The sequence below is a fragment of the Triticum urartu genome, chromosome 6A (assembly GCF_056163025.1).
Source record: "Triticum urartu cultivar PI428250 chromosome 6A, HENAU_Tu73, whole genome shotgun sequence".
NCBI lineage: Eukaryota > Viridiplantae > Streptophyta > Magnoliopsida > Poales > Poaceae > Triticum > Triticum urartu.
In genome coordinates this window covers 346,668,446-346,686,006 of record NC_141878.1, presented here as the reverse complement: position 1 = coordinate 346,686,006, position 17,561 = coordinate 346,668,446, and positions in this window count along the sequence as shown.

Genomic DNA, 17,561 nt, shown 5'->3' with positions numbered 1-17,561 from the left:
CATGTGCATGTTGTTCAAATTTGAATTATGCACATAAAATGCCTAGAAAAGCGAGTTAATGTATTAAAATGTCCAAACGAACCCCAAAATTCCAAAATTAGACACAACACTCCTGTTGCTCTATGTTGATGCTAGAAAATTTTCGAAAGTAATAAGAAGCAACAAGTATCATTTCGTCCCCAAAGGTGGCAGGTTCCCTACCGAAACCATCATGCTCATTGGGAGAAGCTCTGATTTGTGAGAAGCTTGTACCCAAACCTACCCCAAATGGGACAATTTTTTTACCATGGCACGTTCACTACTAGGAAAAGGGCTATAGATAGGATTGACACTAATGGCGCACCAGGGAAGTAGTGCGCCACTACTATATACTAATGGCACACCAGTTGGTAATGCGCCATTAGTGTGGAAGACACTAATGGCGCACCATAAAATAGGTGCGCCACTAGTGATAATTTTTTTTCATTTTTACATACATACTAATGGCGCATCCTACCGAAGTGCAGCATTACTAGTTCTAACTAGTAATGGCGCACCAGACAAGGAGTGCCCCAGTACTGAATTTTTTTTATTCTTTTTTTTGCAAAACTACTAATGGCGCACCGCCTCACAATGCGCCATTACTAGTTTAAACTACTAATGGCGCACCCTGTAAAAGTGCGCCATTAGTATATATATATATTTTTACTTTTCTACAAAATTACTAATGGCGCAACACCTGCAGGTGCGCCATTAGTAACCAGGGTTACTAATGGCGCATTTGCAGGTGGTGCGCCATTAGTAACCTGGGACCCCAACAAGATATTTTGGACAGCCACACCTACCCACTCACTTTCCCCACTTCATTCCCTCCACCTCCTTCTCCAAGCTTTCGGCTGGCTCCTCCTCCTCACCTCATTTCCACCATAGATTCATCAAAATTAAGTGGTGTAATTGCCTTTTTTTGATAGGTAAGTAAGGGGAAAGCTATCTTCATGATGTAGATCTACTTTTTTTATCCCTAGCTCGCTCCAACAACGTGCACATGCACTTTTTGTGGCCTAGCTAGATCTATGTATGTTTGTGGTGTTGCATGTGTTTGTGGTGTTGCATATATTTTTGTGTTTGCAGGTACCGGTATTTGAAATGCGATAGTTGCCAATATTTTGCCGGAATGTTGATTCATTTCCGTTTCGGCGAGAATTTTGGCACTATGCATTCTTTTTGGTCCTATTTTTAGGGAAGGTCATGCCAAATTTTTTCTTGGTTCTAAAATATCATTTTTAGGGAAGGCATCGTGAATAGGTTTTTGAGCTCCACGAAGGCCGAGATGCTTCAAAAGAACGAGACGGAGATAAGATGTCCGTGTCGAAGATGCAAGCTGAAGAGCCTTATTGCGGACCCGGATTCTGGGCAGGTGCGGGACCACCTGCTCTTGTGTGGTTTCATGGATGGCTATCGATGGCTAGGTGATGAAGATGACTATGAAGTCGTCCATGGGGGCCGGGCAAGAAATGAGGAAGGGCAACAAGACAAGTACCACCACGGCGAGGGCGGGCGAGAAGACGAAGAATCTCTAGGACATGATCACGACGGTGATGCTGTACACAGTCATCATGTAGAAGATGTCGTACATGATGATGAGGAAGATCAAGACGAAGGGCATGATCATGAAGATGAAGATGCCGGAGCAGACGACAATGGAGGCTGGGTGCAGGACCCTCATATTCAACAGCTGCTTCTCAAGCAGACGGATAACGCAAGAGCTGCCGCCCGAGAGAAAGCCAAGCTGGATCAACTGGAGATAGACGCGGTTACTCCATTGTATGAAGGATGCAGGCCCGAGGATACCCGCCTGAAAGTAACGCTCATGGCTTTGGAGATGAAGGTAAAACACAAAATGACCGACACATGCTTCGACGAGAACATGTCATTCTGGCACGAACGTCTTCCCAAGGGGAACAAGTGCCTGACCAGTTTCGAGGAGGCGAAGAAAATCGTGTGTCCTCTGGATTTACCGCACATGAAATACCATGTGTGCAAATACAATTGCATCATTTATCGGGACGAGCACGCGGAGTCTACCATACGTCCGGTGTGCGGCGTCACTCGATAGAAGAAGAGGAAGAAAGCTCCTCGAAAATCGGTGTGGTACTTTCCGATCACTCCTCGTCTGCAGCAGTATTTCGTGGACCCTAAGGTAGCAAAGCTCCTGCGTTGGCACGCGGATAGGGAGGAGAAGAAGCGGGAAGATGATGGAAATGATCCGGAGATAAATAAAAAAGACAAGATGCTGAGTCACCCTAAGGATGCGAGCCAGTGGCAAGCGTTGAACTTCGACTTCCCAGAATTTGGGAAGGATCCAAGGAACATCGTGCTGGGCGCGAGCACCGATGGAGTCAATCCGTTTGGCAGCCAGAGAAGCACACATAGCACCTGGCTTGTGTTTGTGTGGATGTACAACCTTCCCCCTGGTTGTGCATGAAGAGGAAGTACATTCACATGAGTATGCTAATTGAAGGGCCGAAACAACTAGGGAACGACAACAATCTGTATCTGGGGCTGCTGAAAGAGGAGCTAGACACGTTGTGGAATACGCCAGCCAATACGTGGGACGCCACAGAGAAAGTTATTTCCCTATGAGAGCCGCACTGCTCACGACGGTGCACGACTATCTCGGTTACGGATATCTCGCAGGGCAGGTAGTCCACGGATTTTCTGGATGCGTAAGGTGCATGGATGACAAAATGTATCGCCAGCTAGATAGAGATCCCGGGTCTTCGAAAACCGTGTTCATGGGACATCGAAGGTGGCTTCGCGACGATGACCCGTGGAGGAAACGCAAGGATTTGTTCGATGGTGAAACCGAACCCCGAAAACGCCCGCGTACGAGGAGTGGCGAGGAAATAGATGAGCTATTGAAAAATTGGAAAGATTACCCACTGCCGGGAAAGAAGCAAAAGGCGCCAGAGCCGGGAAAGAAGCGAAAGGCGCCAGAGCCGCTGCTGAAGGTATGGAAAACGAGGTATGTTTTCTGAGACTTGCCGTACTGGAAGATCCACCGTGTGCCTCACAGCCTTGATGCCATGCATATCACGAAGAACGTGTGCGAGAGTCTGCTTGGTACCCTGCTCAACATGCCAGAGAGGACCAAAGATGGGCCGAAAGCAAGGGCAGACTTGAAATCAATGGGCATCAGGTAGGAGCTTCACGCTAATGATGATGATGATGAGGCGAAGCAGGACACAGAAACTCGTCGCAAAGGCAAAAAGTCTAAGAAGACCGGAAGTGACTACCCTCCCGCGTGCTTCACTCTAAGTCAGGAGGAGATCAAGCAGTTTTTCACCTGCCTCGTAGGAGTAAAACTTCCTTACGGTTACGCGGGGCAGATAAGCAGATACCTAGACCCAGCGAAGCAGAAGTTCAGCGGGATGAAGTCTCATGACTGTCACGTGCTGATGATGCAGATACTTCCAGTTGCAATCCATGGGATCATGGACGCGCACGTCCATGAAATGCTATTTGGCCTATGCAACTTTTTCGACGTCATCTCTCAGAAGTCGATTGGCGTGAGGCAACTCAGAAGGCTACAAGAAGAGATCATGGTGATACTATGCGAGCTTGAGATGTACTTCCCGCCCGCATTCTTCGACGTTATGGTGCATCTGCTGGTCCATATCGTGGAGGATATCATCCAACTCGGGCCGACGTTCCTGCACAGCATGATGCCGTTCGAAAGGATGAATGGTGTCATCAAAGGATACGTTCACAACATGTCACGTCCAGAGGGGAGTATAGCCAGGGGCTTTCTGACCGAAGAGTGCATCTCCTACTGCACGAATTATCTAGGCATCGAGAACCCCGTTGGTCTGCCCATCAACAGGCACCTCGGCAGGCTCGCTGGATGGGGTCACCGTGAGGGTCGCCAAAATGCTTGTCGACTTCGAGGGTCGACTCGCCGACTTTGAAAGAGCAAACCTAGTCGTGCTACAACACATAGACGTGGTCGATCCTTGGGTGGTAGAGCACAAAACCATTATTGAGAAGACGTACAATGACCGAGGCCAACAGAGGACGGACGGAGATATAATCAAAGAGCACAAATCATGTTTCACGCGTTGGTTCAAGCAGAAGCTTCTGTCGTACCCTTTACATGAGGATTCTTCCACGGAAGAACAACTCATATTCGCCTTGTCACAGGGCGCCGAGCACAACCTGATGACCTATGAGGTGTATGATATCAACGGCTACACATTCTACACCGAGAACAAGGACATGAAGAGCGATTGTTATCAGAACTCCGGGGTAACGATGGAATCCTACACCGGTAACGACAAGGACAGATACTACGGAAGGATCGAGGAGATCTGGGAGCTGAGCTACGCTGGAGAGAAGGTCCCGATGTTCCGTGTCAGATGGGCCAAGAGCGTCCTAAAAGTAGACCGGTATTTCACCACCATGGTTATACCCGAAGCCAAATCCAAGACCGTGGGCGCAAATGTCACCGCGAAAAATGAGCCATGGGTACTGGCTTCCCAAGTGGACCAATGCTTCTTCATTACCGACCCGTCAAAGCCCAGTCGTTTTGTCGTGAGGAGAGGCAAAAGGAAGATCATCGGAATGGATGGAGTAGCCAATGAGAAAGACTTCGACAAGTACGGTGACCCGAAGATCGAACATGACGACGACGATGAAGTAGCAGCACACACCACAAGAAGAAGCAGGACCACCCTACCTAAAGGACGTCCGTTTCACAGAACTCCATTTGCGAAAACGAAGGGCAAGAAGATTGTGAATAGATAGCTAGCTAAGATCGATTGTATTTAAATCGTACTCTTCATTTCTCGATTGTATTTCACGGGCACTTTTTGATATCATGAATATTTTTAAATTTCACGGGCACTATTTGAATTCATGAGGACACTCGATCTCGATCCCCCTCCACCGCCGCCGACGAGCACCTGGCCCCCCGCACCCTCCCCTGCTCCACCGCCGCCAACGGGCACCCCCCGCACCCTCCCCCGCTCCACCGCCGCCCCCGATGAAATTGTTTAAAACTTTGAAAAATCATATAAAATAAACCGTAGCTTGGATGAAGAAACTTTGTACATGAAAGTTGCTCAGAACGACGAGACGAACCCGGATACGTGGCCCATTCGTCCGCCACGCATCCCTAGCATAGCGAACACGCAATTTTCCCCCCTCCGGTTCATCTGTTCGAAAACGCGAAACACCGGGAATACTTTCACGGATGTTTCCCCCTTCACCGGTACCCCCTCGTACCGCGTTAGGGCACACCTAGTATCACGTTTTGTCATGTCATGCATCATTATGCATCTGTTTGCATTATATTTATTGTTTCTTCCCCCTCTTCTCTCGCTAGACGCCGAGACCGACGCCGCTGCTACCCAGTACGACTACGGTGTTGACGACCCCTCTCTCTTGCCAGAGCAACCAGGCAAGCCCCCCCCCCCTTGATTACCAGATATCGCCTATTCTTCTCTATACTGCTTGCATTAGAGTAGTGTAGCATGTTACTGCTTTCAGTTAATCCTATACTGCTGCATAGCCTGTCCTTGCTACTACTGTTGTTACCTTTACCTGCTATCCTACTGCTTAGTATAGGATGCTAGTGTTCCATCAGTGGCCCTACACTCTTGTCCGTCTGCCATGCTATACTACTGGGCCGTGATCACTTCGGGAGGTGATCACGGGCATATGCAATATACTTTACACAGTTACATTACCTGTGATACTGTTCGGAGATGGGGGCTGAAGGGGCAGGTGGCTCCATCCCGGTAGAGGTGGGCCTGGGTTCCCGACGGCCCCCGACTGTTACTTTGAGGCGGAGCGACATGGCAGGTTGAGACCACCTAGGAGAGAGGTGGGCCTGGCCCTGGTCGGCGTTCGCAGATACTTAACACGTTTAACGAGATCTTGGTATTTGATTTGAGTCTGGCTACTGGCCTATACGCACTAACCATCTACGCGGGGACAGTTATGGGCACTCGACATCGTGGTATCAGCTGAAGCCTTCGTGACGTCAGCAACGGAGCGGCGCGCGCTGGATTGGACTGGAACACCTACTAGGCTAGGTCTGCTTCCGGCCGCCCACGCAACGTGCAGGTGTGCTAAGGGCGATGGGCCCAGACCCCTGGGCGCTTAGGTTTAGACTGGCGTGCTGACCTCTCTGTTGGTCTAGGTGGGGCTGCGATGTGTTGATCTTCCGAGGCCGGGCATGACCCAGGAAAGTGTGTCCGGCCAAATGGGATCGAGCGTGTTGGGTTATGTGGTGCACCCCTGCAGGGAAGTTAATCTATTCGAATAGCCGTGATCTTCGGTAACAGGACGACTTGGAGTTGTACCTTGACCTTATGACAACTAGAACCGGATACTTAATAAAACACACCCTTCCAAGTGCCAGATACAACCGGTGATCGCTCTCTCATAGGGCGACGAGGGGAGGATCATTGGTTAGGATTATGCTATGCGATGCTACTTGGAGGACTTCAGTCTAATCTCTTCTACATGCTGCAAGACGGAAGCTGCCAGAAGCGTAGTCTTCGAAAGGATTAGTTATCCCCCTCTTATTCTGGCATTCTGCAGTTCAGCCCACATATGATACCCTTATTCCATTTGATACCCATGCATATGTAGTGTAACTCCTTGCTTGCGAGTACTTTGGATGAGTACTCACGGTTGCTTTCTCCCTCTTTTCCCCCTATCCCTTCTACCTGGTTGTCGCAACCAGATGTTGGAGTCCAGGAGCCAGACGCCACCTTCGACGACGACTCCTACTACACCGGAGGTGCCTTCTACTACGTGATGCCCGCTGACGACGACCAGGAGTAGTTAGGAGGATCCCAGGCAGGAGGCCTGCGCCTCTTTCGATCTGTATCCTAGTTTGTGGTAGCCTTCTTAAGGCAAAACTTGTTTAACTTATGTCTGTACTCAGATATTGTTGCTTCCGCTGACTCGTCTATGATCGAGCTCTTGTATTCGAGCCCTCGAGGCCCCTGGCTTGTAATATGATGCTTGTATGACTTATTTTATTTGTAGAGTTGTGTGGTGATATCTTCCCGTGAGTCCCTGATCTTGATCGTACACGTTTGCGTGTATGATTAGTGTACGATTAAATTGGGGGCGTCACAATACACCCCTGTAAAGATGGCATGGCATAGCCCAAAACACATCTAGAGCTCAAGTTCATAGGAGGCACACAACAATCATGGCAAAAATGACAAATGCTCAAGATCTGTTAAGAAACAAGAACTAACATTTTATAGCACTTTTGTAACAGAAATTTGGGCATCAAGATGGACTCAAACAAGCACGGTGCAATGGAATAAAATGAAGAGGACATCCTAACGAACATTTTGATATATCACATGCCCAAAATGAAGCTACGATGACAGAGATATGACATGATGAATATTGCTCCAGGATGCAAAAATAAAAGGACTTAGGGATATTTCAAAGTCAACCCTAATCTCCAGTCCAGATCCGGGCGCGCGCGGACTTTGAGGTTCACCGGATTTGAGTGGATCTCACTGGAGCTCGTCGGGAGGAGGTGGCCGGAGCTTTGGCCGGAGCTGGGGAGGAGGTGCTGGAGTGGAGAGGACGACGAGGCGGTGCTGCGGTACGTGCGGCGGAACTCCGGTGGCCGGCGTGGGCGGCGTGGAGGCGAGGCGGAGGCGGCGGCCGGCGCTGGTGGAGGCAAATGGCGGCGGCGCGGTCGAGCGCGGGCTCGGGCGACACGGGGAGGCGCGGGGGCGCAGGCGGCGGCGACCTGGGCCGGGAGGGCCCGCTGCGGGCCACAGCGGGCCGGCGGCGGAGGCGGCGTGGTGCCGCCATGTGGCAGGCGCAGATAGGTGCGGGCGAGGCGGCAGATGCGTTCGGCTGCGCCTGGACGTGTCCGGCGGCGGAGAGGGACTAGGTTAGGGTTTCGGGACCGCAAATTTCTGAGGGGAGCACGTATTTATAGATTTTGGGAGCTAGGAGAATCCAAATGAGGTGCATTTTTTGGCCACGCGATCGTGATAGAATGGCCGAGAGGATGGAGGGGGTTTGGATGGGTTTTGGGCCACTTTGGAGGGATGTTGGGCTGCAACACACACGAGGCCTTTACGGTTCCTCGGTTAAGCGTTGGAGTATCAAACGGACTCCAAATGGCACGAAACTTGACATGCTGTCTAACGGTGGTGTACCAAGGCCGCTTGGCAAGTCTCGGTCCAATCCGAGAATGTTTAACACCCGCACACGAAAAGAGGCAAGAGGGGGCGCCGGAGGACGTAGGAGTGCCGAAATGCAAAACGGACAACGGGAAAATGCTCGGATGCATGAGACGAACACGTATGAAAATGCGATGCACATGATGACATGATATGATATGCATGACATGAACAACATGCAAAACGAAGACAAAACTCAACCACGAGGAAATATCATAACTTAGAGCCGGAAATGGCAAGAGTTGTAATACAAATATGTCAAGTTACATACGGGGCGTTACAACGTCGCTCCATGATAGCATGCCAGGATTCATGAATTCCAGACGAGTTTTGGATTTACTAGAATTTAAAAACCAAGTATATCAATGTTTGCGGCCGAGTGATGGTGGCAGGGTGTTTGAAATTCATTCCCATTTCTTGCAAGGGACATAAGCCTGCAACCAAGGACACATATTTGATTTTCAACCAGTTTATATGCATTGGAGCATGTGAATGTAGTTCTAATTTGAATTATGCACCCGAAATGCCTACAAAACGAAGTTAATTTATAAAAATGTCCAAACGAACCCTAAAAAATTCCAAAATTAAAGAGAACACTCCTGTTGTTCTATGTTGGCACTAGAAAAATTTGAAAGCAGTAAGAGGCAACGAATATCGTTTCGTCCCTAAAGGTGGCACGTTCTCTACCGAAACCATCATGCTTGTTGTGAGAAGCACTGGTTTGTGAGAATATTATACCCAAAACAGAGCCAAATGAGACAATTTTTTTACCACGGCATGTTGATGCCGCTCCTTGATAGCATGCCAAGTTTCATGAATTTCAGACAAGTTTTGGATTTACTAGAATTTGAAAACCAAGTATCTCAATGTTTGTAGCTGTATAACACCCACAATGCGACTATGTCTCCCACGTGTCGGAGCACGACTTAGAGGCATAACCGCATGGTAGGCATGTCGCAAGAGGGGTAATATTTACACATCCCATGTACTGAATAGGAAAGGGATAAAGAGTTGGCTTACAGCCGCCACTTCACACAATACATAAATATATCATACATCATCCAGAATACAGTCAAGGTCCGACTACGGAACCAAAATAAAGAAAGGCAACCCCAAATGCTAGATCCCCGGTCGCCCCAACTAGGCCCCTCTACTGATCATCCGGAAAAGAAACATAGTAACAGCCCGAATCCTCGTCGAACTCCCACTTGAGTTCCGTAGCGTCCCCTGCACTGGCATCATTGGCACCTGCATCTGTTTGGAAGTATCTGTGAGTCACAGGGACTCAACAATCTCACACCCGCAAGATCAAGACTATTAAAGCTTAAGGTAGGGAAGGGGTAGTGTGGTGGAGCTGCAGCAAGCACTAGCATATATGGTGGCTAACATACGCAAATGAGAGCGAGAAGAGAAGGAAAGCACGGTCAAGAAGCTAATAGTGATCAAAAAGTGATTTTGAAGCTACTTACGTTCAATCAGAACACAAGACCGTGTTCTCTTCCCGGACTCCACCAAAAAGAGACCATCACGGCTACACACATGGTTGATTCATTTTAATTAAGTTATGTGTCAGGTTTTCTACAACCGGATATTAACAAATTCCCATCTACCCATAACCGCGAGCATGGCTTTCGAAAGTTCAAACTCTGCAGGGGTGTCCCAACTTAGCCCATCACAAGCTCTCACAGTCAATGAAGGATATTTCTTCTCCCGGGAAGACCCGATCAGTCTCGGAATCCCAGTTACAAAACATTTCGACAATGGTAAAACAAGACCAGCAAAGCCACCCGAATGTGCCGACAAATCCCGATAGGAGCTGCACATATCTCGTTCTCAGGGCACACCAGATAAGCAATCCGTACAACTAAAACTGACCCTCAAGTTTCCCCGAGGTGGTGCTACAAGGGGCTCTAGTTTTGACCAACACTCAGAAGAGCACTGGCCCAGGGGTTTAAAATAAAGATGACCCTTGAGTTCGCGGAACCCAAGGGAAAAAGGCTTAGGTGGCAAATGGTAAAACCAAGGTTGGGCCTTGCTGGAGGAGTTTTATTCAAGGCGAACTGTCAAGGGGTTCCCATAACACCCAACTACGTAAGGAACGCAAAATCAAGGAACATACCACTGGTATGACGGAAACTAGGGCGGCAAGAGTGGAACAAAACACCGGGCATAAGGTCGAGCCTTCCACCCTTTACCAAGTATATAGATGCATTACAGTAAATAAGAGACAATAATGATATCCCAACAATATGCATGTTCCAACATGGAATAAACTAAGCATATAAATAGCAGTATGACATGTTCATGAAGCTAACCAAGGCAACAGTAAGATCATATCATGCATGGATCAACTACACCAACCATGGCAAAATTGTTTAACACGTAAACAATCTGCTAGGAACATTTTATAGCAAAAGTAGAGCAAGCTTAAGTCACGCTGGATCACTCCATAATTACAAACAGGGGCATGTATGGATAGATAACAACCATATGTCCAAATCATCCTCACTGAAGCAACTCAGATCAAGCATGGATCTCACTGTAGCAACATGTTTACATGGCATAAAAATAACAGCAGGAAAATGACTTAGTGAAATCCTAAGTCCCTGAAATCAGCAATATCACGAAGGCTACTTTGCATGCTAGTGCTAGTCACCACAAAGATCAAAATAATACATGGAAAGCACCCCTGTAAGATGGCATGGCATAGATCAAAACACATGTAGAGCTCATGCCCATATGCAGCACACAACAAATTTAGCAAAAATGACATCCTCATACTCTGATAAGAATCAGCACCTAACAATTTATAGCACTCTTGCATCAGTGATTAGGGCATCAAGATGGACTCAAACAAGCATGCCACAATGGAACAAAATGAAGAGCACATCATGATGAATATTTCGACATATTGCACGCACAAAATGGAGCTACATGCAAGAAGTTATGGCATCACGAACAGGGCATCAGAATGCAAAAATAAATGACTTAGGATTATCTCGAGGTCAACCTTCCAGATCTAGATCTGGCGCGGAGTCTGAGAATCACCGGAGATGGAGGTCGCGGTGGTCGCCGGCGCTTCCGGACGAGGAGGGTTTGCCGGAGATGGCCGGGGACGGCGCCGGAGACGAGGAAGGAGAGGGCCGGGCCACCTGCGGAGGGCGGCGACCACCAGGGCGCGGGGAGTTCCGGCGGAGGGCGGCGCCGGGCGCGGGGAGGTGCGGCCGGAGGCTCGCCGGCGACGGGCGGAAGACGGAGGGCGCGGGGGCGCGTGGGCCTGCGGCGGTGGCGGTTCGTGCCCGGGCAGGCTATGGATGGGCCCGCGGCCCGGCGCGGTGGAAACGGCAGGAGGGTGACGTGGCGAGCTCCGGTTGGCTGGAGGCGGCGGCGCGGACATATACGGCGTCGGGAATTTTTTCCGGCGGCGGAGAGGGGGAAAATGCTAGGGTTTCATCCACGAATTTGAGGGGTGCACATATTTATACCTAGAAGGAGGTAGGAGTGTCCAAATGGAGTGTAGTTTTCGACCACGCGATCGTGATTAGACGGCGGAGGACATGGGAGTGGTTTGGAATGGTTATTGGGCCATTTTGGAGGGGTGTTGGGGTGCAACACACACAAGGCCTTTGCGGTTCCCCAGTTACCCGTTGGAGTATCAAATGGACTCCAAATGGCACGAAATTTGACAGGCGGTCTACCGGTGGTGTACCAAGGCTGCTTGGCAAATCTTGGTCCATTCCGAGAATGTTTAAAACCCGCTCATGAAAAGAGATGAGAGGGGTGCGCTGGTGCACGTAGGAGTGTCGGATTGCAAAACGGACAACGGAAAAAATGCTCGGATGCATGAGACGAACGCGTATGCAAATGCGATGCACATGATGACATGATATGAAATGCATGACATGAACAAATTGCAAAACAAAGACAAAACCCAACCACGAAGGGAATCTCATAACTTAGAACCGAAAATGGCAGAGTCGGAGTTACAAATATGGCAAATTACATCCGGGGCGTTACAAGCCGTGTGACAGTGGCAGGGTGTTTCAAATTCATTCCCATTTTTTGCATGGGACCTAAGCATGCAACCAAGGAAACAGATTTGTTTTTTCAACCAGTTTATATGCACTTGAGCATGTACATGTAGTTCAAATTTGAATTATGCACCCGAAATGCCTAAAAAACCAAGTTAATTTATAAAAATGTCCAAACGAACTCCGAAAAATTCCAAAATTAAACGCAACACTCCTGTTGTTCTATGTTTACAATATAATTTTTTTGGAAGCAATATGATGCAACAGATATCGTTTCGTCCCCAAAGGTGGCACGTTCCCTACCAAAACCATCAGGCTTGTTGTGAGAAGCTCTGTTTTGTGAGAAGCTTATACCCAAACCTGCCCCAAATAGGACAAATGTTTTACCAAAGCATGTTGATGCCACTCCATGATAGCATGCGAAGTTTCATGAATTTTAGACAAGTTTTGGATTTACTAGAATTTAAAACCAAGTATGTCAATGTTTGTGGCCGAGTGACGGTGGTAGGGTGTTTGAAATTCATTCCCATTTCTTGCAAGGGACATAAGCGTGCAACCAAGGACACATATTTGATGTTTCAACCAGTTTATATGCAATGGAGCATTTGCATGTAGTTCAAATTTCAATTATGCACCCGAAATGCCTACAAAACCAAGTTAATGTATAAAAATGTCCAAACGAACCTCAAAAAATTCCAAAATTAAACACAACACTCCTGTAGTTCTATCTTGACACTACAAAAAATATGAAAGCAATAAGAGGCAACGGATATCGTTTTGTCCCCAAAAGTGGCACGTTCCCTACCGAAACCATCACGCTTGTTGTGAGAAGCTCTGGTTTGTTTGAAGCTTATATCCAAAATAGAACCAAATGGGACAATTTTTTTACCATGGCATGTTGATGCTGCTCCATGATAGCATGCCAAGTTTCATGAATTTCGGACGATTTTTGGATTTACTAGAATTTTAAAACCAAGTATCTTAATGTTTGCGGCAGAGTGACGGTGGTAGGGTGTTTGAAATTCATTCCCATTTCTTGCATGGGACCTAAGCATGCAACCAGGGGAACATATTTGATTCTGCAACCATTTTAGATGCACTGGAGCATGTGCATGTAGTTCAAATTTGAATTATGCACATAAAATGCCTAGAAAACCCAGTTAATGTATAAAAATGTCCAAACAAACCCCGAAAAATTCCAAAATTAAACACAACACTCTTGTTGTTCTATGTTGACACTAGAAATTTTTTGAAAGCAATAAGAGGAAGAGTATATCATTTCGTCCCCAAAGGTGGCACGTTCCCTACCGAAACCATCACGCTTATTGTGAGAAGCTCTGGTTTGGAAGAATCTTATACCCAAACCTGCCCCAAATGGGACAAAAATTTTACCACGACATGTTGATGCCGCTCCATGATAGCATGCCAAGTTTCATGAATTACAGACAAGTTTTGGATTTACTATAACTTAAAAACCAGGCATCTCAATGTTTGCGGCCGAGTGACGATAGCATGGTGTTTGCCATTCATTCCCATTTCTTGCATCGGACCTAAGCATCGAACGAAGGACACATATTTGATTTTTCAACACATTTATATGAACTCGAGCATGTGAATGTTGTTCGAATTTAAATTATGCACCTGAAATGCCTCAAAACCAAGTTAATGTATAAAAACATCCAGACCAACCCCAAATAATTCCAATTTTTTTGACGACACACCTATAGTTGCATGTTCACTACAGATAAAAGTTCTAGCAATTCAAACACCATCCTTTGCAAATTGTCACCCCATTACGTAATTCAAATCAAGACGAAAAATCAAGTAGATCACAGACAGTTTATTATCACCAACCATGTGAGATGTAGCACAAAATATCTTGGAGCACCGTTGGAGTGTCAAGCACACTAGCCCGCTCCTCAAATGTCATTTCACTCTTCAATCGTCGCCGATGAAAGATGGGGACGTGGACCCGTGTCGTGAGGGAAACTTCGACGGCCCACTCCGGTGAGAGAGTGACCACAACTGCCAAGCGTGTGCTAACAATATTTGTGAGGGCGACCACAATCTGCGTCTGGGAGGCCAAGGCAGCCCAAACGGCCGTTGTTGCTTGTCAGGCTGCGGCAGCAGCATCTACCTCGGGGATAGCAATTGTCAAGAGTGGCACAACAGCTATTCGTTCCGCAGTGGTGGCCTTAGCCCTGATGGAGGTCGTCCATGCCCAGCTCGTGGCGGTCACCGCACAAATCAAATGAAGCTTCTCTGACAACAGTCAGTGACCCACGGCCGAAGAGTTGGCAATCACTGAGAGAGTTCGAGCAGCCGTTCATTCATGCGCGGCATACCTTGCCATGACGGAGCCCGCAAAGCCCAAATCACGGCCGTCCATGCCCAGCTCGTGGTGCCCTATTCCAAAGATATGGCGGACGCGGATGGCGAGATTCTTGCCGAGTATGGTGCAATTGATGTAATGGAGCCCCTTTCCCAGGAGACCGTCGGGCACGAGCTTGACATGGAGGCGGTAGTAGAAATCAACGAGCAACAGCCATAGTAGTACTCTTTGTTTTGTTTAATTAAGAGCGCCGGTCTTTAATTTGTTAGAGTAATGTTTAGGTCAGCTAGCTCTGTTTAATTGCTGAACTTGCTCGATTAAGAAGTGTGGGTGTGCTATAGTATCCTTTCTGTACCCAAATTATGCAATGACATTGATGACCACTATAACCAGGGAAAGTCGAACCAAATTTTTTGATGTTCAAACTCATCACACACGGGTTAAGCTATCTGAATCGTTTGTGATATTCACATATCGTAGACAGTTATGAATAAGGGACCGTGTCAGATGACACTTTGCGCGCCAGTTTTTTCGCTGAAGCGATTCCAAAATTTCGGCTTCCGCGGAAATATCTACCTTCCCGCCTGCCCCCTTTCCAAAAGACACATTTCCCCTATTTCTGCCTTCCTTTCCAAGTTGAAATCTTCACTCCTTTCTTGCAGCACCGCCTCCTCACTGGTGACTCTCCTTCACACTGCTCGGCCTCACCTATCCAGGCAGGTAATCCACACCCGACCCCCATCCTCCTCCTCCTTCTAGATCCAACATGCCCTGACCGCCGGCGCGATACCTTCCACCCAAATCACAGACCCCTCCACCAAATAAGCGCCACCCTAAGCCATGGTGCGCGCAGTCTAGCCAGGATCTCAAAGGAGCATTTGGCAGGGAGAAGCAAATCGCGGCCGCACGTGCGGATGAGGTCGCGATGGCTGCCATTCGTGTCGACCCCCAGATCTTGGTGGAGCACCTCGCCGTCGAGGCCACCATCGACACCTCATGTGCCGACGACGCGGCGCGGTTGGCTGTTTGGTTCAATTCTGCAATGCTATGTTCAATTGTTGTGGGTGCATTATGTTATTGTATACTATGTGAGAAGTAAATCGAAGTTGGTTGTACTAAATACATGAGAAACAAAAACAATTTCTATATTTCCAAGTTGTTAAGCATGCTTGGTTTGGTTAACTGTCTGATCTTCTATTAGGAATATGTTATACTGTGCAATGTGGTGCTCAGTTAACGTTTGGTTCATTTGTTGTGGTGTTTAGTTAACTGTTTGGTTCAATTCTGCAATGCGATGTTCAATTATTGTCGGTGTATTCTATTATTGTATACCACGTGAGGAATAAATTGAAATTTGGTTGTACTAAATACATGAGAAACAAATACAATTCCTATATTTCCAAGTTGTTAAGCATGCTTGGTTTGGTTAACTGTCTGATCTTCTATTTGGAGTATGTTATATTGTGTCAAAGATGACGATCCTACCCTTTCCTTGATACCCCTCGCCATGGACTACCGAAAAGACAAGTCCATGATAATGATCGCTGAATCAACTGCTTCTCCAACCCCTTGGTGCGGCGGTGCCAGGATGCGCTGAAGCTCTTCGTCGAGCTCCGCGCCCGTCATCATTGATGGGATGGGGGCTCCTGTCCCTGGCTGCACCAGAAGTAGCGCCAGTTGACTTGAGGGGGATGGTGAGGTCCCCATCATGGGCCCACAGGAGGAAAGGGGACCCAGGGTTGGAGAGGAACCTTCTCCTCGACCACCACTTCCACCTATGGGGCGGTCTCTACGTCATGCTGCACCACTGCCAAGGAATCCTAAGCACCCTCGGTAACAAGGCCCTATCCCTCCGCGGTGGAAATCTTGGCGGCCTCATCCGCAGCACCTCTCCCTATGCTGGCCACCTCTTCCAGCAGTTCTGGCTCTTCGGTCTGGAGGACTGCAGAAGAGAAGACAAGCAAAATGGCAAAAGGCAGAGATTTTAGATTGCCGGGGTATAGGGAGAGGCAATATGTACAAGGAAGAAGGAAGAAGAGCGGAAAGTTAAGTACCCGGAGAAGCCTGCCGCGCAAGGGCCATAGTTTCTCCAGTGGCATCAGTTGCCAGGCTATGAACTCCACCCCCAACTGCGGTAGTCGCGGCAGCACTCTAAGCGGTCTTGTCCATGGAGGGCCTCCCCAAGGGTTCTCCCGATGGGTCGGCGGGGGGAGCATGCCTTTCAAGGAGTGGCTCGTCCTGCATGGCCTCGCCGCCCTCTCCAGTTGAGGGGATGGAAAGCATGCCTCCGTTACCTCCAGTGGAAGAGGCCAGCCCTCCACTTTCTTGCCGAGGGCTGGGCTGGGGGCTCAACACGGGATCCTCTGTATTGCTCCCTGGCAAGGCCGAGCTCTCCACAGTCTCCGGCGACCTAGCGCGCTGGAGCCTCTTCGACCTATGGATGAGGGTTTCCGTATCCTCCTCCACATCTCTACCAACGACAACAAAACAAGAGGTTAGTCAGCAAAGATATTCAAATATACTGAAGCTATTTGCAAGAATGGAAATCTTCCTTACTCCTCATCAATGACAATATAGCTCAAATTGAACTCCATGGGAGGCTAGGATGGCCTGCTTCTCTTCTGAGATGGGGGGGGGCGGATCTCTCTGGCAACTCTAACTCCAGCTAAGGCACCGGGTGCTCCGACGAAGACGAGCTCTGTGAATAACTCAAGCCGGAATGAGAGATGGAATCAACTTCCACGTTCGCCGATTGCTTGGCTGGGGAAGCTTTGACCCCGGCAAGGCGAGGAGACTGGCGGCACGCCACGTCAGTCTTGGTGATTTTGGTGGTGGTATTCTTTGCCCTCTTGATGGTAGGCGCGAGATTTGGAGCCACCGTCCCCCGGCTAGCAGCACGCCTGCAGGGACAATGATCCAAAATCAGCTTGGGGGCTTGAGGCCTAGCCGCGAGCCAATCCACCTGGGGCTCTGCTACCTCACCAACCT